At 35.2% G+C, this 23,049-nt stretch overlaps 1 protein-coding gene and 1 long non-coding RNA gene across 2 annotated transcripts in view; one reads left to right on the forward strand and one right to left on the reverse strand.

Moving 5' to 3' along the window:
* Positions 1-23,049, forward strand: part of LOC106055222 (DNA-directed RNA polymerases I, II, and III subunit RPABC3-like) — a 60,184-nt gene that overhangs the window by 22,332 nt on the left and 14,803 nt on the right. The window lies entirely within an intron of this gene.
* LOC129922881 (uncharacterized) lies at positions 12,039-12,424 on the reverse strand. The gene is made up of 3 exons (XR_008774837.1): positions 12,400-12,424; positions 12,170-12,215; positions 12,039-12,077 (listed from the first exon to the last, which is right to left on the reverse strand). It is a non-coding gene; the product is annotated as an uncharacterized LOC129922881 (long non-coding RNA).

A 23,049-nucleotide genomic window follows, 5' to 3' on the forward strand; every position in this document is an offset into this window, starting at 1 on the left:
CCCAACTTGTCGCGCTGCTTATCTGTTGGTCTGTTTGCTTCATGCTCGGCTCTTGTCTATGAATGAAGCACAGTTTGAGTTTGGTCCAGTAGTAGTGAATGTGCAGCCCCGGTGTGTACACTTGGATGTCCAGAGATTGAGCCCAGCATTAGATCTAGTTGTAGTGTGAAGGTATACCTAGAGACATAGACTAGTCTAGTTCTGCTTGAGTTGTGCTGTGGACAAGATCTAGATTAAGTATTTTCTAAGAATTCAGTGCATTGTAAATTAGATCTGTAGGAAATGTATATACATAAGTTCTTCGTGTTACATTGTACTTTGGCCTATGTGAAATGTATATTTTTTTCTGTATAATACTGTATTTAACCAGAAATGTTTAGCCTATAAAGTAAGTAGCATAGAAAATAGTTGGACCCAGATGTGTCTAGTTATTTGTGTTTCATCCTTCTTATGTATTTCATTCTATTGACATTGTTACTCCGATAGAATGTTATATTGTTTCTTCACACCTACATGTATTTCTAATGTCATGCACATTTTGTTCTAATGCCTGTGTGGGGCCATGGCGTAGCTCATGGTTTTACTTAATAACTATTAGAGTTATGCCTCTTATTTTTGTAGTCATGGCGACATTGGCCTGGCCAGAGTGGAATGGTGGACCAAGGCAAGTTGATGCTTGTTTATACATTAGTTGCCTCAAAGGTATGTTGGATTCGAAACTGTTGATAATACTATAAGAGAAACGAGCACTTTTTTTTCCCTTCTATTTTTTTGATACATTTCTAGTTTTAATGGAAAGAATTCTCTGTTAGTTCCAGATTTGGCTTGTATTTGTATCGGGAATTCCTCAATATCATTGTCTCTGGTCCTAGATCTACTCGTGTTGCAATGTACACTCTCTTTGATTTACAATCTAGTTATTAGTTGTTGTTTTTTTCTTTCTTGGTCTACACATTTGGTTTTCACATTGCATGTATTATCATTTTTATTTAATATGCAAATTTGTATAACCAGATTTATTTCATTTCGCTAGTTTTGGTTGACCCAAAAATGAGGTTTGGGCTTGTCCATTCGAGATATCACTGCCTATGTGATTCAATGACTAAAACTAAGAGACTATTTTTAACCTATTTCTGTACTATTTCAATGAAAATGCAAGTATTTTGGTAGTCAAACAATCGTTGGACTTTGACTGACTGACAGGAACATAAAGTTGAGTGTGTCTGACTGACTCTAGTCTTTTGTTCACATGTCTAGAATGTACCTGTACTTAGTGGGTACACCACTGCTTGGGACTGGTAGACAAGTGTAATGTATAGCTGTGTGCCCATAGAATAGACGCTTATAAATAGATCAAACAAAGTCGTGGCAGATCTCGTGATGTGTTTTAGTGCTGGCTTTTATAGATATATAAACATATCAGATTTTTTTTTAATAGCCTTGTGAGTTTGAATTGATTCTGTGTGAGTTTATGTCTGTGTGTCATAGAACTCAGTTCATGTATAGTCATGTCTTTTGTTTTAGTTGACTTCACTTACTCAAAGATGCCTGGATATGTCTGTTACATTCTAGGAAAACAATCACTAGTGTCTCTCTCTCTGCAGCAAGGTTTACTTCTAATCACTGAACTTATTAATAGATCTGCTTCATTCTAAATGTTTCCATATGAAACACCAACTGCACTGCTCAGTTATTCAATAAGCACAGCTAGTTTTATTTATAACATTCCCAGTACTCAGTGCTGCTATGTTTCGAGATATACGGTAGACTAGTTTCAATGCAGCTCTAATGCGTCACTGCTTCCATAAGAACACTTACAGTGAAGCTGCACATTTGGCCCATCCACAGCTTGATGCCTCTCTCTTCTCTATTTGCCCTATTAGAAAATACCCAAATCTTTGCTCAATGCTTCTAAAATGTATACACATTACTAATACATAGGCTCAATGCTTCTAAAATGTATATATACATTACTAATACATAGGCTCAATGCTTCTAAAATGTATATATACATTACTAATACATAGGCTCAATGCTTCTAAAATGTATATATACATTACTAATACATAGGCTCAATGCTTCTAAAATGTATATATACATTACTAATACATGCTCTTAATTGGATCTGATCAATTCCCCAATTCTTCGCTGTATACTATTTTCAATGCAGCTTTATAAAACTATTACACTGCTTAATGTTTCTGTATAAAACACTTTGAATGTTGCTGTACATAACACCCGAACTCCTCAACACTTGTATCAATGCTTGTATCAAGGCTTGTTTGTACATGTACATATGTAAAAGCTTGTATATTGAACTGCCACTGTCTAGGGTACTACGTGTGTTGCACAGTGAGTAATGTTGTGAACACAGCTGGTGGTATCTTATCTAGAGGCTAGTTCAAGCATCCAATTTCTTCTAGCTATTAGTAGTCTACCTGAGCTCAAGACACTTGTAGCTGACCATCTGGAACTAGAACTGTGCAGTCAGGTGAGTTGGCACTGACTAAGGTATCATCCTGTGTTCACAGTAAGTACTGACCATGTGAACACAGCTGGTGGTATCTTACTTTGTGGTCAACATTCTACCTTTAACAACCGGCTCACTTTTTTTTAACACCTCACTTCTTTCTGAATGGTTCTAGGGTGAGCTGCGCAGACTTCATGTCAAAAACAATTCAATTGATTCGTTTTACTGATTACAGTTGCTCTGTTATTATGATGACGTATTACACTGACTATGTGTGGTTTATGCCATGTCCAGCCTTGCTTTGACCACTAGGTGGTGGGGTCAACATGCGTGACTTGAATAAAGAAACACACACGTATAGCTGGAAGACTTAATTAGTCTAAACCCAATGCTGTTTTTATCTTCGACTACTTGACTCAAGATAACTCACTTGTATGTAGGCCTATATAAGTCAGAGATAGCCAGAAGTGGGGGCATATCAGATGAAGATAACTTGAAGTTTACCGTAATGTCCATGATATAAATTGTATAGTTTATGGCTTGATGTGTAGATTGTTATAACACACTTATTCAAACACTTCGTGTCCTATTTCAAGATCACTTTTGAAATGTCAGTAGGAACGAAATAATATATAAGGGGAATAACAGACAAATATCTTTTAAATAATGAGTTGTCGCCCTTCTGGCAAGATGTAGGCTCGAATAGTACTGTAATAGTACTGTAACATAAAGACTAGCAGCTATCAAATATGTTTGAAAAATGTTATCGCTTCAAACGTTGTTAGTAAACTAAATCAAGCTAGTTCACTAAATTCAGCTACGATTGTTTTCTATCTCAATGTTTGCGAGTCTGTTGAAAGTTCATTGCTGACTTCATTGGTCTTCATTATCGACTTTTTCCTTTGTCTTCCCATACCGACCGGCACACTTATGTTTTAGTGATACATGTTTGAATGTGCTCATTCATAGCTCAATTTTTTTTTTTTTTTTTTTTTAAACTTTGATTTGTTGAGCCAAAAATGTGGCTATTGGCTTAACATGTTCACCCTAACCCTATGATACATTGCTGATGGCATCTCCATATTTTATTTGTATTTCATTTTGATTCCTTTATGTACTTTGTAGTCTGTGTTTCAATCTTGTTTCTTGTGTAGGCTTGGTCAAGTTATTTTGTTTTCACTTTGTTTGCCTCAGTTCAAATTTTACTTGATGCTTTGATGATTACACATGTACACTTCTTGTATTGTACACTTGTACTGGTCAATAGTATTGTACACTTGTACTGGTCAATTGTATTGTACACTTGTATTGTACATGTTCCACTGTACACTTGTATTGTACATGTTCCACTGTACACTTGTATTGTACATGTTCCACTGTACACTTGTATTGTACACTTGTATTGTACATGTACCACTGTAAACTGGTATTGTACACTTGTATTGTACATATTCCACTGTACACTTGTATTGTACACTTGTATTGTACATGTTCCACTGTACACTTGTCTTGGTCACTTGTACTGGTCACTTACATTGTGCACATGTATTGTACACTTGTATTGTACACTTGTAATCTTGGCGAGACTTTCAACTTTAGTAACCTGTGACAAGTTTGGGTGTGTGTGTACTGAATGTCTCAATAGGTACTCGCTATTTAAGTCATTCGACAAAATATCTTCTTTCTTCTTCTGGTCTTGGTATGCAGGAGAAGTACCGGTAGTTAGGAATCAATATTTTATGTAGCCAACAGTTTATGTTCACTTACATGCAGTACTAGGTTAGTTATTGTTTCATGTATACACATTGTGAAGATCAGATCTGCAGAGGACAACCCCCAGTACTCTGATTTTAGTCACGTATGTAAAAGGTTAAAAAAATAAACAAAAAAATATTTTAAAAATGTGTTTTTGGTTTCATTGATTCTTTTGTTTTGTGTTTTTATCTTTAGATTAGTAACAAACAAAAGTAAACATATTTGTGTACACTGGACATTTAGTGTACATTTGATATACACAAACACACATTTATATATCTTTACATTCCGATATTCCTTGTAGGTGAAGCGTATTGTACATAATAGTTTTGTACATAATAGCGTAAGTTGAAGAAATTACAGGCTTACGTTTAAAGTAGAATTACCAAATCTAGCATGACAAGACACATTTCTAGTTCTAAAAGAGACAAGTATGACGTAGGTCTTGTTTCAAATGAAATCACATTATGATCTTATTATTATCTATCAAGTTACACTTTAGGAATTGTTTAGAATTACTTATCGCTTCCCTACCTTCAAGAAGAACATTAAGACCAACCTGTACCAACAATTGAGATTAGTTTGTCGACTTAATTTTTTATTTATGTTTGTTACTATAGAAATGAGTATGAACTGAGTATTATGAGACATGGGCCATAGTTAGATGAGACAAGAACACGTTCAGACAAGTGTATGTTGTTCTCATTATAAAGTACCGGTAGTACTTAAAAAGACTAATGAACATAGTCTGAATCACACTATTTCACTTTAAAACAAAGAAATGTCCATGACAATGAATAAAAGAAATCTGAAGACTCCAAGACTCCACCTTTACATATTGATAGCAAGCATTGTGTTTCCAGGAGCTGAGCTCACCACTGATGTGCTCTCACGTGTCTTGTATTAACCCATTCCGTCCAAACCCTATTGTAAGCAACAAATATCTAATCTCAAGACAGACTACCTTCAATGAGTATCACACTGTTATGTAGTAGTGATTAATACAGAGCTCATATTAATACGATTCTAGAGTAGAGCATTGACACAGAAACGAAACCTTACACAAGATTAGGATTTTAAAAAAATACAACAATAGTAAGATAACATAATAGTATAGAAACATAACAATTTTAGAGAAATATATACATGTAGAAACAACAATTTTAGAGAAACATATACTTGTACAAACACATAACAATTTTAGAGAAACATATACTTGTAGCAGTAGAAAAACATAACAATTTTAGAGAATTTATACTTGTAGAAACACTTAACAATTTGAGAGAATTTATACTTGTAGAAACACTTAACAATTTGAGAGAATTTATACTTGTAGAAACACTTAACAATTTTAGAGAATTTATACTTGCAGAAACACTTAACAAGTTTAGAGAATTCATACTTGCAGAAACACTTAACAAGTTTAGAGAATTTATACTTGCAGAAACACTTAACAAGTTTAGAGAATTTATACTTGCAGAAACACTTAACAAGTTTAGAGAATTTATACTTGCAGAAACACTTAACAATTTTAGAGAAACATATACTTGTAGCAGTAGAAAAACATAACAATTTTAGAGAATTTATACTTGTAGAAACACTTAACAATTTGAGAGAATTTATACTTGTAGAAACACTTAACAATTTTAGAGAATTTATACTTGTAGAAACACTTAACAATTTGAGAGAATTTATACTTGTAGAAACACTTAACAATTTTAGAGAATTTATACTTGCAGAAACACTTAACAAGTTTAGAGAATTCATACTTGCAGAAACACTTAACAAGTTTAGAGAATTTATACTTGCAGAAACACTTAACAAGTTTAGAGAATTTATACTTGCAGAAACACTTAACAAGTTTAGAGAATTTATACTTGCAGAAACACTTAACAATTTTAGAGAAACATATACTTGTAGCAGTAGAAAAACATAACAATTTTAGAGAATTTATACTTGTAGAAACACTTAACAATTTGAGAGAATTTATACTTGCAGAAACACTTAACAAGTTTAGAGAATTTATACTTGCAGAAACACTTAACAAGTTAGAGAATTTATACTTGCAGAAACACTTAACAAGTTTAGAGAATTTATACTTGCAGAAACACTTAACAAGTTTAGAGAATTTATACTTGCAGAAACACTTAACAAGTTTAGAGAAACATATACTTGTAGCAGTAGAAAAACATAACAATTTTAGAGAATTTATACTTGTAGAAACACTTAACAATTTTAGAGAATTTATACTTGCAGAAACACTTAACAAGTTTAGAGAATTCATACTTGCAGAAACACTTAACAAGTTTAGAGAATTTATACTTGCAGAAACACTTAACAAGTTTAGAGAATTTATACTTGCAGAAACACTTAACAAGTTAGAGAATTTATACTTGCAGAAACACTTAACAAGCTTAGAGAATTTATACTTGCAGAAACACTTAACAAGTTTAGAGAATTTATACTTGTAGAAACACTTAACAAGTTTAGAGAATTATATACTTGTAGCAGTAGAACATATAACAAGTTTAGAGAATTATATACTTGTAGCAGTAGAACATATAACAAGTTTAGAGAATTATATACTTGTAGCAGTAGAAACACAACAATTTTAGAGAATTATATACTTGTAGAAACATAACAATTTTAGAGAAACATATACTTGTAGAAACACATAACAATTTTAGAGAAACATATACTTGTAGAAACACAATTTTAGAGAAACATATACTTGTTGAAACACTCAACAATTTTAGAGAAACATATACTTGTTGAAACACTCAACAATTTTATAGCCACATATTCTTGTTGAAACATGAAATAAAATAGTCTAAAAACATGTCATGTTTTTTTTGGTCTCAAATAATTTAATTACAAACAAAAACATAAAATGTTGAATTTGTAAAACATGACAAACACGTTTTGCGTTGATTCAACAAAAACCTCTAAAGTACGACTGCCTCGCAACTGATCTGTTCAAACACTCCATGCATCATGCAGTCAAACACTAGAATCTACAGTTGACTTTTGTCTAGAAGTTGTACACACTAAGTCTAGATATGTTATCATCTAGACATTATTTTAGGCCTAGTTTTTGTGGATTTACTAAGAGCATCTCGGTCAATAAAAAAAAAAATCAACGGATATGACCTTTTATATTTCTTTTTTGCAAATTAAAACACAAATTCTGGAAAAATTCATTATTATTGATCCAGATTACATTTAATTAATTATGCACACACAAAACTACCAAAGAAAAACAAACATTCTCAGGGTGTTGGTTCTCTTCGTGGTCAAAATAGTTCATGCTTTGGCCCGACAACTCAAGGATGCTGTAATCTGCCTACACTCAGGTCTTGTGGCAGGATAGCCTCGAGACATAATAGATGAACACACTTTTAAGTATTAGGGGGATAACAAAACGAATAACAATCCCCTACTAAACTTTAGGAGAGCAAGAGTTAATAGATAACAAAACGAATAACAATCCCCTACTAAACTTTAGGAGAGCAAGAGTTAATAGATAACAAAACGAATAACAATCCCCTACTAAACAATAGGAGAGCAAGAGTTAATAGGTAACAAAACGAATAACAATCCCCTACTAAACTTTAGGAGAGCAAGAGTTAATAGGTAACAAAACGAATAACAATCCCCTACTAAACTTTAGGAGAGCAAGAGTTAATTGACATTAGTTTGCAATGATTGTTTTTTTTTTACATTTGTAATGTTCTTTTCTCTTTTGAATGACCGGTACTTTGAAGAATGACCGGTACTTTGAAGACTGACCGGTACTTTGAAGACTGACCTCTCTTGATGCTTTCTCTTGACGTTTCAGTTTGTATAGGGTAAACAAGAAAAACATTTTAAAAAATACTCAAAACAACAAACAAAAGAAAACAAAGTTGATATTAAGTGTAATTGTATCGGTTAGTTTGGATCAGCTGGACAGCATTTAGAATTTGTTTTGCTAACTTTAAATTTACCGGTGTGTATATTTAGGGGGAAACTTTCTTCTTTCCAAGTATTAACACGTAAAACTGATCTGACTGTTGTGTAAATGGCTCTTGTGAATGTATTCCGCTTTATGACACGTATATCTAAGGTAATGGTTGAATTTTGATCGAAATTTGTATTATACAGACATTTCTAATCTCTCTTCTCTGTCTCTCTCTCGTTCTATCTTTCCCTTTCTAAACATGACCTTATATTGTATGAGTGGAAACACATTGTAAACTAGACTATATGACTATGCATGTTGTATGAGTGGAAACACTTTGTAAACTAGACTATATGACTATGCATGTTGTATGAGTGAAAACACTTTGTAAACTAGACTATATGACTGGGCATGTTGTATGAGTGGAAACATTTTGTAAACTAGACTATAAGACTGGGCATGTTGTATGAGTGGAAACACTTTGTAAACTAGACTATATGACTGGGCATGTTGTATGAGTGGAAACACTTTGTAAACTAGACTATATGATTGGGCATGTTGTATGAGGGGAAACACATTGTAAACTAGACTATATGATTGGGCATGTTGTATGAGTGGAAACACATTGTAAACTAGACTATATGATTGGGCATGTTGTATGAGGGGAAGGGTGTTAGAGGCAAAGCGTTGATTTGCTGGGGTACTAGATCAACAAATGGACTACGAATCATTGATATAAGTGAATGCTTAATGGGTAGATCAAATTGACTGCTTCTAATTTCACAAAGATTGACATTGATATAACTCGCGCTTTAGTTTCTCGCTATAACGATCTAAACATTTGGTCTGTGGGATGGATTCAATGAGGTACCGGTATATCACACGTGTTTAGAGCAGTGGTTCCTTGTTCTTGTTGTACCGGTAATAAAAAAAAAGACAGTTTCAATATAATTTCGACTTTACTATTTAGTTCTATATTTATACACACACAACATCACGTGAAATATACTTATATTTTTTTTTAAACTTTTAAAGTTGTTTTATTTATATACAAGCACACACACACACACGCACATGTTTGATCAAAGAGTGATAAGGAGTACGGGCCTATTTCCCCACAGTACTTGCCTCTAGTTCAATCTCTCACATGGAACATTTTAATATACAGTTGTTGGACGTCCTAGTCTCTCACATGGAACATTTTAAAATATACAGTTGTTGGACGTCCTAGTCTCTCACATGGAACATTTTAATATACAGTTGTTGGACGTCCTAGTCTCTCACATGGAACATTTTAATATACAGTTGTTGGACGTCCTAGTCTCTCACATGGAACATTTTAATATATACAGTTGTTGGACGTCCTAGTCTCTCACATGGAACATTTGAATATACAGTTGTTGGAGGTCCTAGTCCATCACTCCCTTCGAACCGGCCCACCAATGTTACAGAAGTGTGCCTTACAAGTTCTTTCAAAACTGAACTCATTCCAGAGTCTCACTGACTGCATCCATTAGGACCTAGAACAACCTGACTGAATGACTGCATCTATTTAGTCTGTAGGACCTAGTATAACCTGACTGAATGACTGCATCTATTTAGTCTGTAGGACCTAGTATAACTAGACTGAATGACTGCATCTATTTAGTCTGTAGGACCTAGTATAACCTGACTGAATGACTGCATCTATTTAGTCTGTAGGACCTAGTATAACTAAACTGAATGACTGCAACTATTTAGTCTGTAGGACCTAGTATAACCTGACTGAATTACTGCAACTATTTAGTCTGTAGGACCTAGTATAACTAGACTGAATGACTGCATCTATTTAGTCTGTAGGACCTAGTATAACTAGACTGAATGACTGCAACTATTTAGTCTGTAGGACCTAGTATAACCTGACTGAATGACTGCATCTATTTAGTCTGTAGGACCTAGTATAACCTGACTGAATGACTGCATCTATTTAGTCTGTAGGACCTAGTACAACCTGACTGAATGACTGCATCTATTTAGTCTGTAGGACCTAGTATAACTAGACTGAATGACTGCATCTATTTAGTCTGTAGGACCTAGTATAACCTGACTGAATGACTGCATCTATTTAGTCTGTAGGACCTAGTACAACCTGACTGAATGACTGCATCTATTTAGTCTGTAGGACCTAGTATAACCTGACTGAATGACTGCATCTATTTAGTCTGTAGGACCTAGTATAACCTGACTGAATGACTGCATCTATTTAGTCTGTAGGACCTAGTATAACCTGACTGAATGACTGCATCTATTTAGTCTGTAGGACCTAGTATAACTAGACTGAATGACTGCAACTATTTAGTCTGTAGGACCTAGTATAACCTGACTGAATGACTGCAACTATTTAGTCTGTGGGACCTAGTATAACCTGACTGAATGACTGCATCTATTTAGTCTGTAGGACCTAGTATAACCTGACTGAATGACTGCAACTATTTAGTTTGTAGGACCTAGTACAACCTGACTGAATGACTGCAACTATTTAGTCTGTAGGACCTAGTACAACCTGACTGAATGACTGCAACTATTTTGTCTGTAGGACCTAGTATAACCTGACTGAATTACTGCAACTATTTAGTCTGTAGGACCTAGTATAACCTGACTGAATGACTGCATCTATTTAGTCTTTAGGACCTAGTACAACCTGACTGAATGACTGCATCTATTTAGTCTGTAGGACCTAGTACAACCTGACTGAATGACTGCAACTATTTAGTTTGTAGGACCTAGTATAACTAGACTGAATGACAGCAACTATTTAGTCTGTAGGACCTAGTATAACCTGACTGAATGACTGCAACTATTTAGTCTGTAGGACCTAGTATAACCTGACTGAATGACTGCAACTATTTAGTCTGTAGGACCTAGTATAACCTGACTGAATGACTGCATCTATTTAGTCTGTAGGACCTAGTATAACTAGACTGAATGACTGCAACTATTTAGTCTGTAGGACCTAGTATAACCTGACTGAATGACTGCAACTATTTAGTCTGTAGGACCTAGTATAACCTGACTGAATGACTGCATCTATTTAGTCTGTAGGACCTAGTACAACCTGACTGAATGACTGCATCTATTTAGTCTGTAGGACCTAGTACAACCTGACTGAATGACTGCAACTATTTAGTCTGTAGGACCTAGTATAACTAGACTGAATGACTGCATCTATTTAGTCTGTAGGACCTAGTACAACCTGACTGAATGACTGCAACTATTTAGTCTGTAGGATCTAGTACAACCTGACTGAATGACTGCAACTATTTAGTCTGTAAGACCTAGTACAACCTGACTGAATGACTGCATCTATTTAGTCTGTAGGACCTAGTACAACCTGACTGAATAACTGCATCTATTTAGTCTGTAGGACCTAGTACAACCTGACTGAATGACTGCATCTATTTAGGCTGTAGGACCTAGTATAACCTGACTGAATGACTGCATCTATTTAGTCTGTAGGACCTAGTATAACCTGACTGAATGACTGCAACTATTTAGTCTGTAGGACCTAGTACAACCTGACTGAATGACTGCAACTATTTAGTTTGTAGGACCTAGTATAACTAGACTGAATGACTGCAACTATTTAGTCTGTAGGACCTAGTAGAACCTGAGTGAATGACTGCAACTATTTAGTCTGTAGGACCTAGTACAACCTGACTGAATGACTGCATCTATTTAGTCTGTAGGACCTAGTACAACCTGACTGAATGACTGCATCTATTTAGTCTGTAGGACCTAGTACAACCTGACTGAATGACTGCATCTATTTAGTCTGTAGGACCTAGTACAACCTGACTGAATGACTGCATCTATTTAGTCTGTAGGACCTAGTACAACCTGACTGAATGACTGCATCTATTTAGTCTGTAGGACCTAGTACAACCTGACTAAATGACTGCATCTATTTAGTCTGTAGGACCTAGTACAATCTGACTGAATGACTGCATCTATTTTGTCTTTAGGACCTAGTACAACCTGACTGAATGACTGCATCTATTTAGTCTGTAGGACCTAGTATAACTAGACTGAATGACTGCATCTATTTAGTCTGTAGGACCTAGTATAACTAGACTGAATGACTGCAACTATTTAGTCTGTAGGACCTAGTATAACTAGACTGAATGACTGCATCTATTTAGTCTGTAGGACCTAGTATAACTAGACTGAATGACTGCAACTATTTAGTCTATAGGACCTAGTACAACCTGACTGAATGACTGCAACTATTTAGTCTGTAGGACCTAGTATAACTAGACTGAATGACTGCAACTATTTAGTCTGTAGGACCTAGTATAACCTTACTGAATGACTGCAACTATTTAGTCTGTAGGACCTAGTATAACCTGACTGAATGACTGCATCTATTTAGTCTGTAGGACCTAGTATAACTAGACTGAATGACTGCATCTATTTAGTCTGTAGGACATAGTATAACCTGACTGAATGACTGCAACTATTTAGTCTGTAGGACCTAGTATAACTAGACTGAATGACTGCATCTATTTAGTCTGTAGGACCTAGTATAACTAGACTGAATGACTGCAACTATTTAGTCTGTAGGACCTAGTACAACCTGACTGAATGACTGCATCTATTTAGTCTGTAGGACCTAGTATAACTAGACTGAATGACTGCAACTATTTAGTCTGTAGGACCTAGTATAACTAGACTGAATGACTGCATCTATTTAGTCTGTAGGACCTAGTATAACTAGACTGAATGACTGCAACTATTTAGTCTGTAGGACCTAGTATAACTAGACTGAATGACTGCATCTATTTAGTCTGTAGGACCTAGTATAACCTGACTGAATGACTGCATCTATTTAGTCTGTAGGACCTAGTATAACTAGACTGAATGACTGCAACTATTTAGTCTGTAGGACCTAGTATAACCTGACTGAATGACTGCAACTATTTAGTCTGTAGGACCTAGTATAACCTGACTGAATGACTGCAACTATTTAGTCTGTAGGACCTAGTATAACATGACTGAATGACTGCAACTATTTAGTCTGTAGGACCTAGTATAACCTGACTGAATGACTGCAACTATTTAGTCTGTAGGACCTAGTATAACCTGACTGAATGACTGCATCTATTTAGTCTGTAGGACCTAGTACAACCTGACTGAATGACTGCAACTATTTAGTCTGTAGGACCTAGTATAACCTGACTGAATGACTGCATCTATTTAGTCTGTAGGACCTAGTACAACCTGACTGAATGACTGCAACTATTTAGTCTGTAGGACCTAGTATAACCTGACTGAATGACTGCATCTATTTAGTCTGTAGGACCTAGTATAACCTGACTGAATGACTGCATCTATTTAGTCTGTAGGACCTAGTACAACCTGACTGAATGACTGCATCTATTTAGTCTGTAGGACCTAGTACAACCTGACTGAATGACTGCATCTATTTAGTCTGTAGGACCTAGTACAACCTGACTGAATGACTGCATCTATTTAGTCTGTAGGACCTAGTACAACCTGACTGAATGACTGCATCTATTTAGTCTGTAGGACCTAGTACAACCTGACTGAATGACTGCATCTATTTAGTCTGTAGGACCTAGTACAACCTGACTGAATGACTGCATCTATTTAGTCTGTAGGACCTAGTATAACTAGACTGAATGACTGCAACTATTTAGTCTGTAGGACCTAGTATAACCTGACTGAATGACTGCATCTATTTAGTCTGTAGGACCTAGTACAACCTGACTGAATGACACTCCAGTTTGTTGATGTCTCCATTATCTACTTCGACAGTCGTAACGTTTGGAGTCGTTGTTTGTTTATAAAGTCTTATCTGTAAACTTCATTCCCGAAAAAGTCAGAAAAAATCCATCTTGCGTGACACTCTATAACTTGTCCGTACTGGTCTAATGGTCTATAACGTGTGCACACTGGTTTTACACGTTATAACTTGTGCACACTGACGTTACACTTTATAATTTGTGCACACAGAAGTTACACTTTATAACTTGTGCATACTGACGTAACAATGTATAATTTGTTCACACAGACATTTCACTTTATAATTTGTGCACACTGACGTAACAATGTATAATTTGTTCACACAGACGTTACACTTTATAATTTGTGCACACAGACGTTACACTTTATAATTTGTGCACACAGACGTTACACTTTATAATTTGTGCACACAGACGTTACACTTTATAATTTGTGCACACAGACGTAACAATGTATAACTTGTTCACACAGACGTAACATTTTATAATTTGTGCACACAGACGTTACACTTTATAACTTGTTCTTTTTGTACTTTTGTTGATATTTATATCTCGATTGTCCCCACTATAATTTTTTTTTTTGGATGGCGCTATTCCATTACCTCCCCCCCCCCCCGCCCTTTTTTTTTTGTTTTTTTACAAAGCTTATATCAACTTACTTTGTCTGGTTGTCTGGTAAAAAGTTTATACACTTTATTTCTCCCACACCCAATCTCGGAGCAAGCTAAAATTTGCACAATTATTTCTTTTACCCAACAACACAAGAATCAATTTAAAAAAAAAACAAAAACCTACCAATTAGTTCATTAACTATTGGTAATTAATTATTTTGTTTGGTAACTCGAACAAGGGAAAGAAATTATTCTTGACTGAAGTGGTGGCATAAGCTGAATTAGTCCCCTTTATAGGTCGCCTTCTGAGGCTTAGTGAACACATACATGAAATGTATGCGTAGGACGTAATCATCTTCTTTTTTGAAGTAACGTCTGTATTATATAAGATAGAAGATAATAGGACAATAGATAACCATATAATCTTCCCTGTTCATAAGCTCTTCACTAGCAGAGTTGTTACCGCGTTGGATTGAGAAGCCCTAGAAGGCTTTAGACTACGAGTTTGAATTCATGTCGCTCACTTTAAAAAAAGAAAATACATGTAAAAAGCGATAATCTGGATACCCCGTTTTTTTATCCCCCCCCCCCTCCCCATTTCCAACGGGTCCAGACAAGTTATAGGATCATTGAGAAAGCTAAAAACATGAAATTGCGCTAAATAAAACAATAGGTGAAAATATTTCTAATCGCGTTAGTCTAGACTCTATGTAATGTATCAATGTAATGCCATGCCTGATCCCAACGAATTGATACAACGACACTTTGGTATGTTTATTTTGCTTGTTTCCCACTTTGAAGTAAATTGACCAATTTCATTTTTTTTTTTTTGGTTGAATTTCTGGCCTCGTATTGCGTATTGCTCGTGTTCACTCTGACAAATGTCGAACCAGAATTGTCAAGTTACAAACAAAATTGTGAATGTCATAGGCCTACACTAAAATGAGACAATGCTATTCTTCAAGGGAACATGATATTCTCTAGATATGAAATGTAGGACATTGATCTTCGGCAGTTCTCTCTACACGAGAACTTGATCTGACATTTCTGAATGTCTTGACGTCTTGATCAGCTAGTCAAAGAGATCGATTATTGCCAACTTTAAAATCGATATTTACCTAGCTACCGGAGGGGAGGTCTTCTTCCAATGAATGGAATCTGGGATCGATCATGAGGGTCAATATTGAGACCTTTCCTAAATGTATTTACTTTTAAACTATTACATAAAACAAACTGGCTCAACCAGTTTATCTTTGAACACATTTATCTTTGTACACATTTATCTTTGTACACATTTATCTCTGTACTCATTTATCTTTCAACACATTTATCTTTCAACACATTTATCTTTCAACACATTTATCTTTCAACACATTTATCTTTGAACGCATTTATCTTTGAAGACATTTATCTTTGAACGCATTTATCTTTGAACGCATTTATCTTTGTACGCATTTATCTTTGTACACATTTATCTTTGTACACATTTATCTTTGTACACATTTATCTCTGTACTCATTTATCTCTGTACTCATTTATCTTTGAACACATTTGTCTTTGAACACATTTGTCTTTGAACACATTTATTTTTTGAACACATTTATCTTTCAACACATTTATCTTTGAACACATTTATCTTTCAACACATTTATCTTTCAACACATTTGTCTTTCAACACATTTGTCTTTGAACACATTTATCTTTGAACACATTTATCTTTGAACACATTTATCTTTCAACACATTTATCTTTCAACACATTTATCTTTGAACACATTTATCTTTCAACACATTTATCTTTGAACACATTTATCTTTCAACACATTTATCTTTGAACACATTTATTTTTGAACACATTTGTCTTTGAACACATTTATCTTTCAACACATTTATCTTTGAACACATTTATCTTTCAACACATTTATCTTTCAACACATTTATCTTTGAACACATTTATCTTTGAACTCATTTGTCTTTCAACACATTTATCTTTCAACACATTTGTCTTTCAACACATTTATCTTTCAACACATTTATCTTTGTACACATTTGTCTTTGTACACATTTATCTTTCAACACATTTATCTTTGAACACATTTATCTTTGAACACATTTATCTTTGTACACATTTATCTTTCAACACATTTATCTTTCAACACATTTATCTTTGAACACATTTATCTTTGTACACATTTATCTTTCAACACATTTATCTTTCAACACATTTATCTCTGTATCATTTATCTTTGAACACATTTGTCTTTGAACACATTTATCTTTCAACACATTTATCTTTCAACACATTTATCTTTGAACACATTTATCTTTGAACACATTTATCTTTCAACACATTTATCTTTCAACACATTTATCTTTGAACACATTTATCTTTGAACACATTTATCTTTCAACACATTTATCTTTCAACACATTTATCTTTCAACACATTTATCTTTCAACACATTTATCTTTCAACACATTTATCTTTCAACACATTTGTCTTTCAACACATTTATCTTTCAACACATTTATCTTTCAACACATTTATCTTTCAACACATTTGTCTTTCAACACATTTATCTTTCAACACATTTATCTTTCAACACATTTATCTTTCAACACATTTATCTTTCAACACATTTATCTTTCAACACATTTATCTTTGAACGCATTTGTCTTTGAACGCATTTATCTTTGTACACATTTATCTCTGTACTCATTTATCTCTTTACTCATTTATCTTTGAACACATTTGTCTTTGAACACATTTATTTTTGAACACATTTATCTTTCAACACATTTATCTTTCAACACATTTATCTTTCAACACATTTATCTTTCAACACATTTATCTTTGAACACATTTATCTTTGAACACATTTGTCTTTGAACACATTTATCTTTCAACACATTTATCTTTCAACACATTTATCTTTCAACACATTTATCTTTGAACACATTTATCTTTGAACACATTTGTCTTTGAACACATTTATCTTTCAACACATTTATCTTTCAACACATTTATCTTTCAACACATTTATCTTTCAACACATTTATCTTTCAACACATTTGTCTTTGAACACATTTGTCTTTCAACACATTTATCTTTCAACACATTTATCTTTCAACACATTTATCTTTGAACAGATTTATCTTTGAACACATTTGTCTTTGAACACATTTATCTTTCAACACATTTATCTTTCAACACATTTATCTTTCAACACATTTATCTTTCAACACATTTATCTTTGAACACATTTATTTCTGACCATATTTATCTTTCAACACATTTATCTTTGAACACATTTATTTCTGACCATATTTATCTTTGAACACATTTATCTTTCAACACATTTATTTCTGACCATATTTATCTTTCAACATATTTATCTTTGAACACATTTATTTCTGACCATATTTATCTTTGAACACATTTAGCTTTGAAAACAAAGACATTTATCTTTGAACAAATTTAGCTTTAATTTAAAAAACACCTAAATGTTACTTTCCGTTGTGTAGTTCTTGTGTAGACCTCTTCAGTTATGCTCTCATGTCAGATTATGTCACGAAATGTAGATCTCTTGACTCATGTCCCATTCAGATGACCTTCTTGTATTTGCTTACATCGTATAATGATAATCAGTTCCAGTCAAGTACTATTTACGTGACTTTTCTAAGCAGTGTTGTTTGAACAGAATCAAACGTCATTATTCAGTCTGAATCAGAGGCTTTTGGAGTATTACAATGCTTATAGTAACTCGCTCTGTATCTCTCGAGGATGTTTAGATTTTTACAATCGATTTTTCGATCACTCATCCAATCGTCAGCAAAATTCGCACACAAGCTCATGATCGATGACAACATATTAATCAATAAAAAGAAAACAACCAATTACTTAATCAATTATTCCCATTTAATTAATTTTGTTTTTATTTAGACTATATAGAAAAACATGTACTAAGCTAAGGAGAGGTAAGCCGTGAATTGTGTCGTTCGCTAACATTTTCAAACTGAGACTAGACAAGAAAATGTTCTATTTTTATAACTACTTGGATAGCTCAGTGGCTAACAAGTCGGCCTTTCATCTTAAAGAAAAATTGCTTTTAAAATTACAGTGTCTTTATTTCTATTTTCACTCCTTATTTTTCCTTCTACCAATAGACAGTGACTTACCATCAGAGGGAGCAAAGGACTGTAAACGTTTAAGACTAAAAAGACTAAAATAATAAATAGAAATAGAAATATTTAAAAACACTGCTTATAGTAAAACTCAGTAAAAAGTAGACAATAAATGTAAAAACAAAGCGCTGGGTGTGACTCTCACTTGAACTCCTACTCAACTCATCCAAGTCTGTTGTTTCAATGTTTAGTGGGGTTTAATATAAGCAGTGGTGTTTGTTTTTTTGTTACTATTTATTCATTATTTATTTGACTTTGACTGTACCAAGCGAATGAGTTTAGTCTTGAGTGAACTCAATAGAAACCATGTCTGCCCTTACATGTTGTATTTTAACACGTATGGACTAGATTTAGAGAGCACTGACGCCATTCACCGCTCCCCCCCATCCCAAAGCTTTTGTGTGTGTGTGTGTTGCCCTATATTTTCCCGTCGTTTTTTGTTTGTCATTCGCTGTCAGCTGAACTTGAACGTTTGTATTTCTGACATTTTCTCCTTGATATTTGGCAGCAGAAATCTGATTTCTATTGAACTCCTTTCATTGGCAGCTGTTCAATCAACCAAATCGTCCACAAAGCTGTAGTGTCAATACGTTACCTTTAGCTACTGGTAACCATAGGACTTTGTTTCAGATAGGTAACAGAAAAAGAACCAAAACTTCCTTCTGCTAGAGGCTTGTCTGAAATTTAATATTGCTTATCACTGTAGTTTTGAAATCGAACATTCAAACTTTGTGTTGGCATTAAAATAAAGCTTGCCGTTTGTCATTTGGGTTAAATTTTTTTTATAAACGTTAGTTTGTGTCCAGCCACAGCAAGTCACGTGATTTATTCACGTTTGGGGGGAGAACTTTTTCACAGAGCGTGGCTCACTCAAGTCTCTTGACTGTCTTGTACATTTATTTTATAGTTACCTGAACTGGACAGCCGTCCTGAGACAGCCCAATGCCAGATTGTAATGACCTGGTTTCAGCCGTCCTGAGACAGACAGTGGTGACCAGGTTTCAGCCGTCCTGAGACAGCCCAATGCCAGATTGTAATGACCTGGTTTCAGCCGTCCTGAGACAGACAGTGGTGACCAGGTTTCAGCCGTCCTGAGACAGCCCAATGCCAGACTGTGGTGACCAGGTTTCCATGCGTACGAAGGCCCAATTCAACGTGTCGCAACACGAAGTTTACCTTTCCTTGCACTGACATACATACACACATGTTTAGTGGTGCGTGAACTACACACATGCACAACACACACACACACACTGATAGTTCACTTCTGTCTTATGTGTAAACTAAAGACATTTACTACTCTTGTGTTAAGTAAATAAATCTCCCCCTCCCCCTTTATTGATTTATACAAATGTGCATGCCTTTGATTTGTGTAAGATTATTGCTCCCCCCCCCCCCCCCCCGAGGCTTTATAATCAGCTCCCTTCAAACCAGTAGAAACCTATCAGCAGTGATAAATTCTGCTAAATCACATGAACTGTCTCGTTGCTGTGACCTCTGTCACTGACTGAGGATGTCACCCAGGCGTTGACTCTGGCGCAAAGGTGTTCTAATGTTCTAAATTGTCAGTGAAAAGGTCGCACGGAAACAGAAATAAAGATCTACAAGGAAAACTTCAGTTTTATAGAGTGGAGTGATTCAAGACCTGCTTTTTTCTTTTCACAGTTCTGTAAACTTTTTTTCTTGTCAGTTTTGTATTTTCTTAAGTGGAGCAGCATGTGTCAGACGAACTAGACTTTTGATTTGTGTCTAACATTGTGCCTACTAGACTATTCATTGATTCTGTATTTCAACTAGATGAGTCCTTACACTTGCTATTGAGTACAAGACTGTGTGTGTCTATCAGCTGTACCAGGATGTCTGTTTATTCAATGGTTTATTTCTAGCAATGATGTGATGAGAACACACTGACCAGTGCAATGATAGTTGGAGGCTGCTACTGAACATGCGAACTCCAGTGAGAAACGAAATAGTTGAGTGACAAAACTAGCCGCTAGCCTCCTCTCGAACAAAACAAAAACTACGTCATGTAGCCGCACTAATACACAGATTTTTACTTACGTCCCGTAATTCTACAATGCCTCGACTTGTTTGTTTTGGATTAAGTGCGGGGATAGTACCAATGGACGGGTTTCTGTTAACAGTACGGACACTGTGACGTTAATAGGTGGTTGATTGATTAGGCTATAAACTATTCAAATTCACAGTTAAAACGAGATTTAAATGTTTAATATTTTGTTACATGGTTCAATAATTATTGATATCATTTTTTATTATCCAAGTATTGAAATCTATTTCTCCTGGACCCCCTCAACCTTTTTTTTTCTTCCCTCTAAATCCTAGTCTCATTCCTTGAGCCAACTCCTACCTACCACTCGAGGGCCCGCCCATTTTCTGACTAATGCTCTGTGCCGCTCAGACTTGTCTGTGACTGGTTTCTCGCTGGCTCAGCAGCCGTCAGGAACTGGCGAACCAACAAAAAAAACCCCTAGCTTTCAGAATTGTTTGAAGGGGTGGGAGTGGTACCCGTCAACACACGCATGCACACGTACCCAGGCACGCACACACTCAGTGGGGTAAGAAGAAATCAAACAGGTTTTCTTGTCATCCCCTGAGTCTGGTCACAAAGGACTTGTGTCTGGTCTACTTTAAGCTGTGTCGACAACTGGAAAGTTCAGAAGCCTGGACAACGTGACTCAATAAGTGTTACGGGAATGTCCTTTTCACTTGCCGTTTTCCTAAATCGGCACTCTCCAGTTCTGATGTAGACACATTCTGGGACGGACATGCGCTAGAACAAGAGTTGATGAGAGGACGTTCAGGTGGACTCAGAAGTCATTCAGCTGATCTGTTTCAAGTATCTAGATCTCAGTCTTCTACCTATGTGACCGTCAAGTCTTCCGATAGTTCAGTGTGTTTCTTCTTGGTTGTCACCTGGACTTAGTAATGAGCTACTTCACGTGGCCGTGACATAGAAACATGTAGCACTCCTTTCTATGTGATATTTGTTGAGTAGGATGTTGTCTTCAAGTCTATTTGTTGATGAAGGTATGTAGTGGGGCTTTTGAGGACTTCTAGTCCACCAACTACTTTTGTTTCAAGAGGATTTGTTTTGTTTCGGCTGGATGGACGTTTTTGTCTTGGCTATTTGATGGTGATCATTTGGATCCAAGAGTTGATCCTAGTTTTAAACATTTGGTTTCTTTTTTTTTTTTAAACTTTGTTTTCGGGAAAATTAATAGTCCAAGTATTTAATAATGCGATTATCTCCCCTACACTAATAGCTGAATTTTGTTTCATGATTCTTAATAGTTTAGTTTTTAGAAACTGTCATTTCTATTATTATTATTTTTTCAATGAAGAAAAATCCAATTAGATCATCGATTACTGTCGCTATTGAGGAACTAAAGAGTTCACTAGGCTGAGATAGATTTGATTGATTTGTGTGGCTTGCAGGTAGTGCCTAACATCCGATAATATCGATAGTATCCGCTGTATTGAAGTGCCTAGGATCTATTTAAAGTAGTAAATAGGACACACCACAAGTTGGCCAGGTAATAGAGTTATCTTTGGTATTATCAGCTTGACTTGGAACGTAACTGTTCATTTCGTGTTACACAACTGCTCTGTGCTGTAAGAGTGTTGGGAGTGAGGATCATTCTGAATACATTCCAAAAGTTGGAAGAGTTGAACCTTTTTTACTTCTCTTGACGTCATTTTCTCCGCTTTCTCTTTCTTTCTCTCTCTCTTTCTCTTTTCTTTAATTCTCTCTCTTTTTTCTTTTCTCTCGTTCTCTCTCTTCCTCTCCTCTTTTGTTTTCTGTATTGGAGTCGTTGTGAAGAGTTCTATTTTGATCATCTTCGAGTACTTGTGGAGGTCTGGGTGTTCCTACTTGATGTTCGAGGTGAGCTTGTTGTTTTGGCCACATAGCAGCATAGTTAACCTTTGAAGTGACTTAAGTGTTATTTGGGCCATTAGGGTTTCGAGGGGAACTACTTAATGCTAAGCTGGAAATCTGTCTCTAAGACTTGTGGTCACTGTCTAAAAGTAGGTTTTGTTAGGAATAGATCGAACACCCAATTGATCTTGTGTTTGGACTTGTCTTTCCTCCATCTTGTCTTCTCTGTGTCTCGCATTCCCGAGACATGTCTATCCAACCGTAACGGAATGTGTAACCTACAGTCTCAATATCTATTTTTGACTGTTCAGACTTTGGGACAATGTAGTTAGCAGCAAGCACCCACGCTCAACACACTACGTGTCACATGGGGAATAAATGTCACTGTCA

Source organism: Biomphalaria glabrata, chromosome 14 (genome assembly GCF_947242115.1).
Source record: "Biomphalaria glabrata chromosome 14, xgBioGlab47.1, whole genome shotgun sequence".
Taxonomy (NCBI): domain Eukaryota; kingdom Metazoa; phylum Mollusca; class Gastropoda; family Planorbidae; genus Biomphalaria; species Biomphalaria glabrata.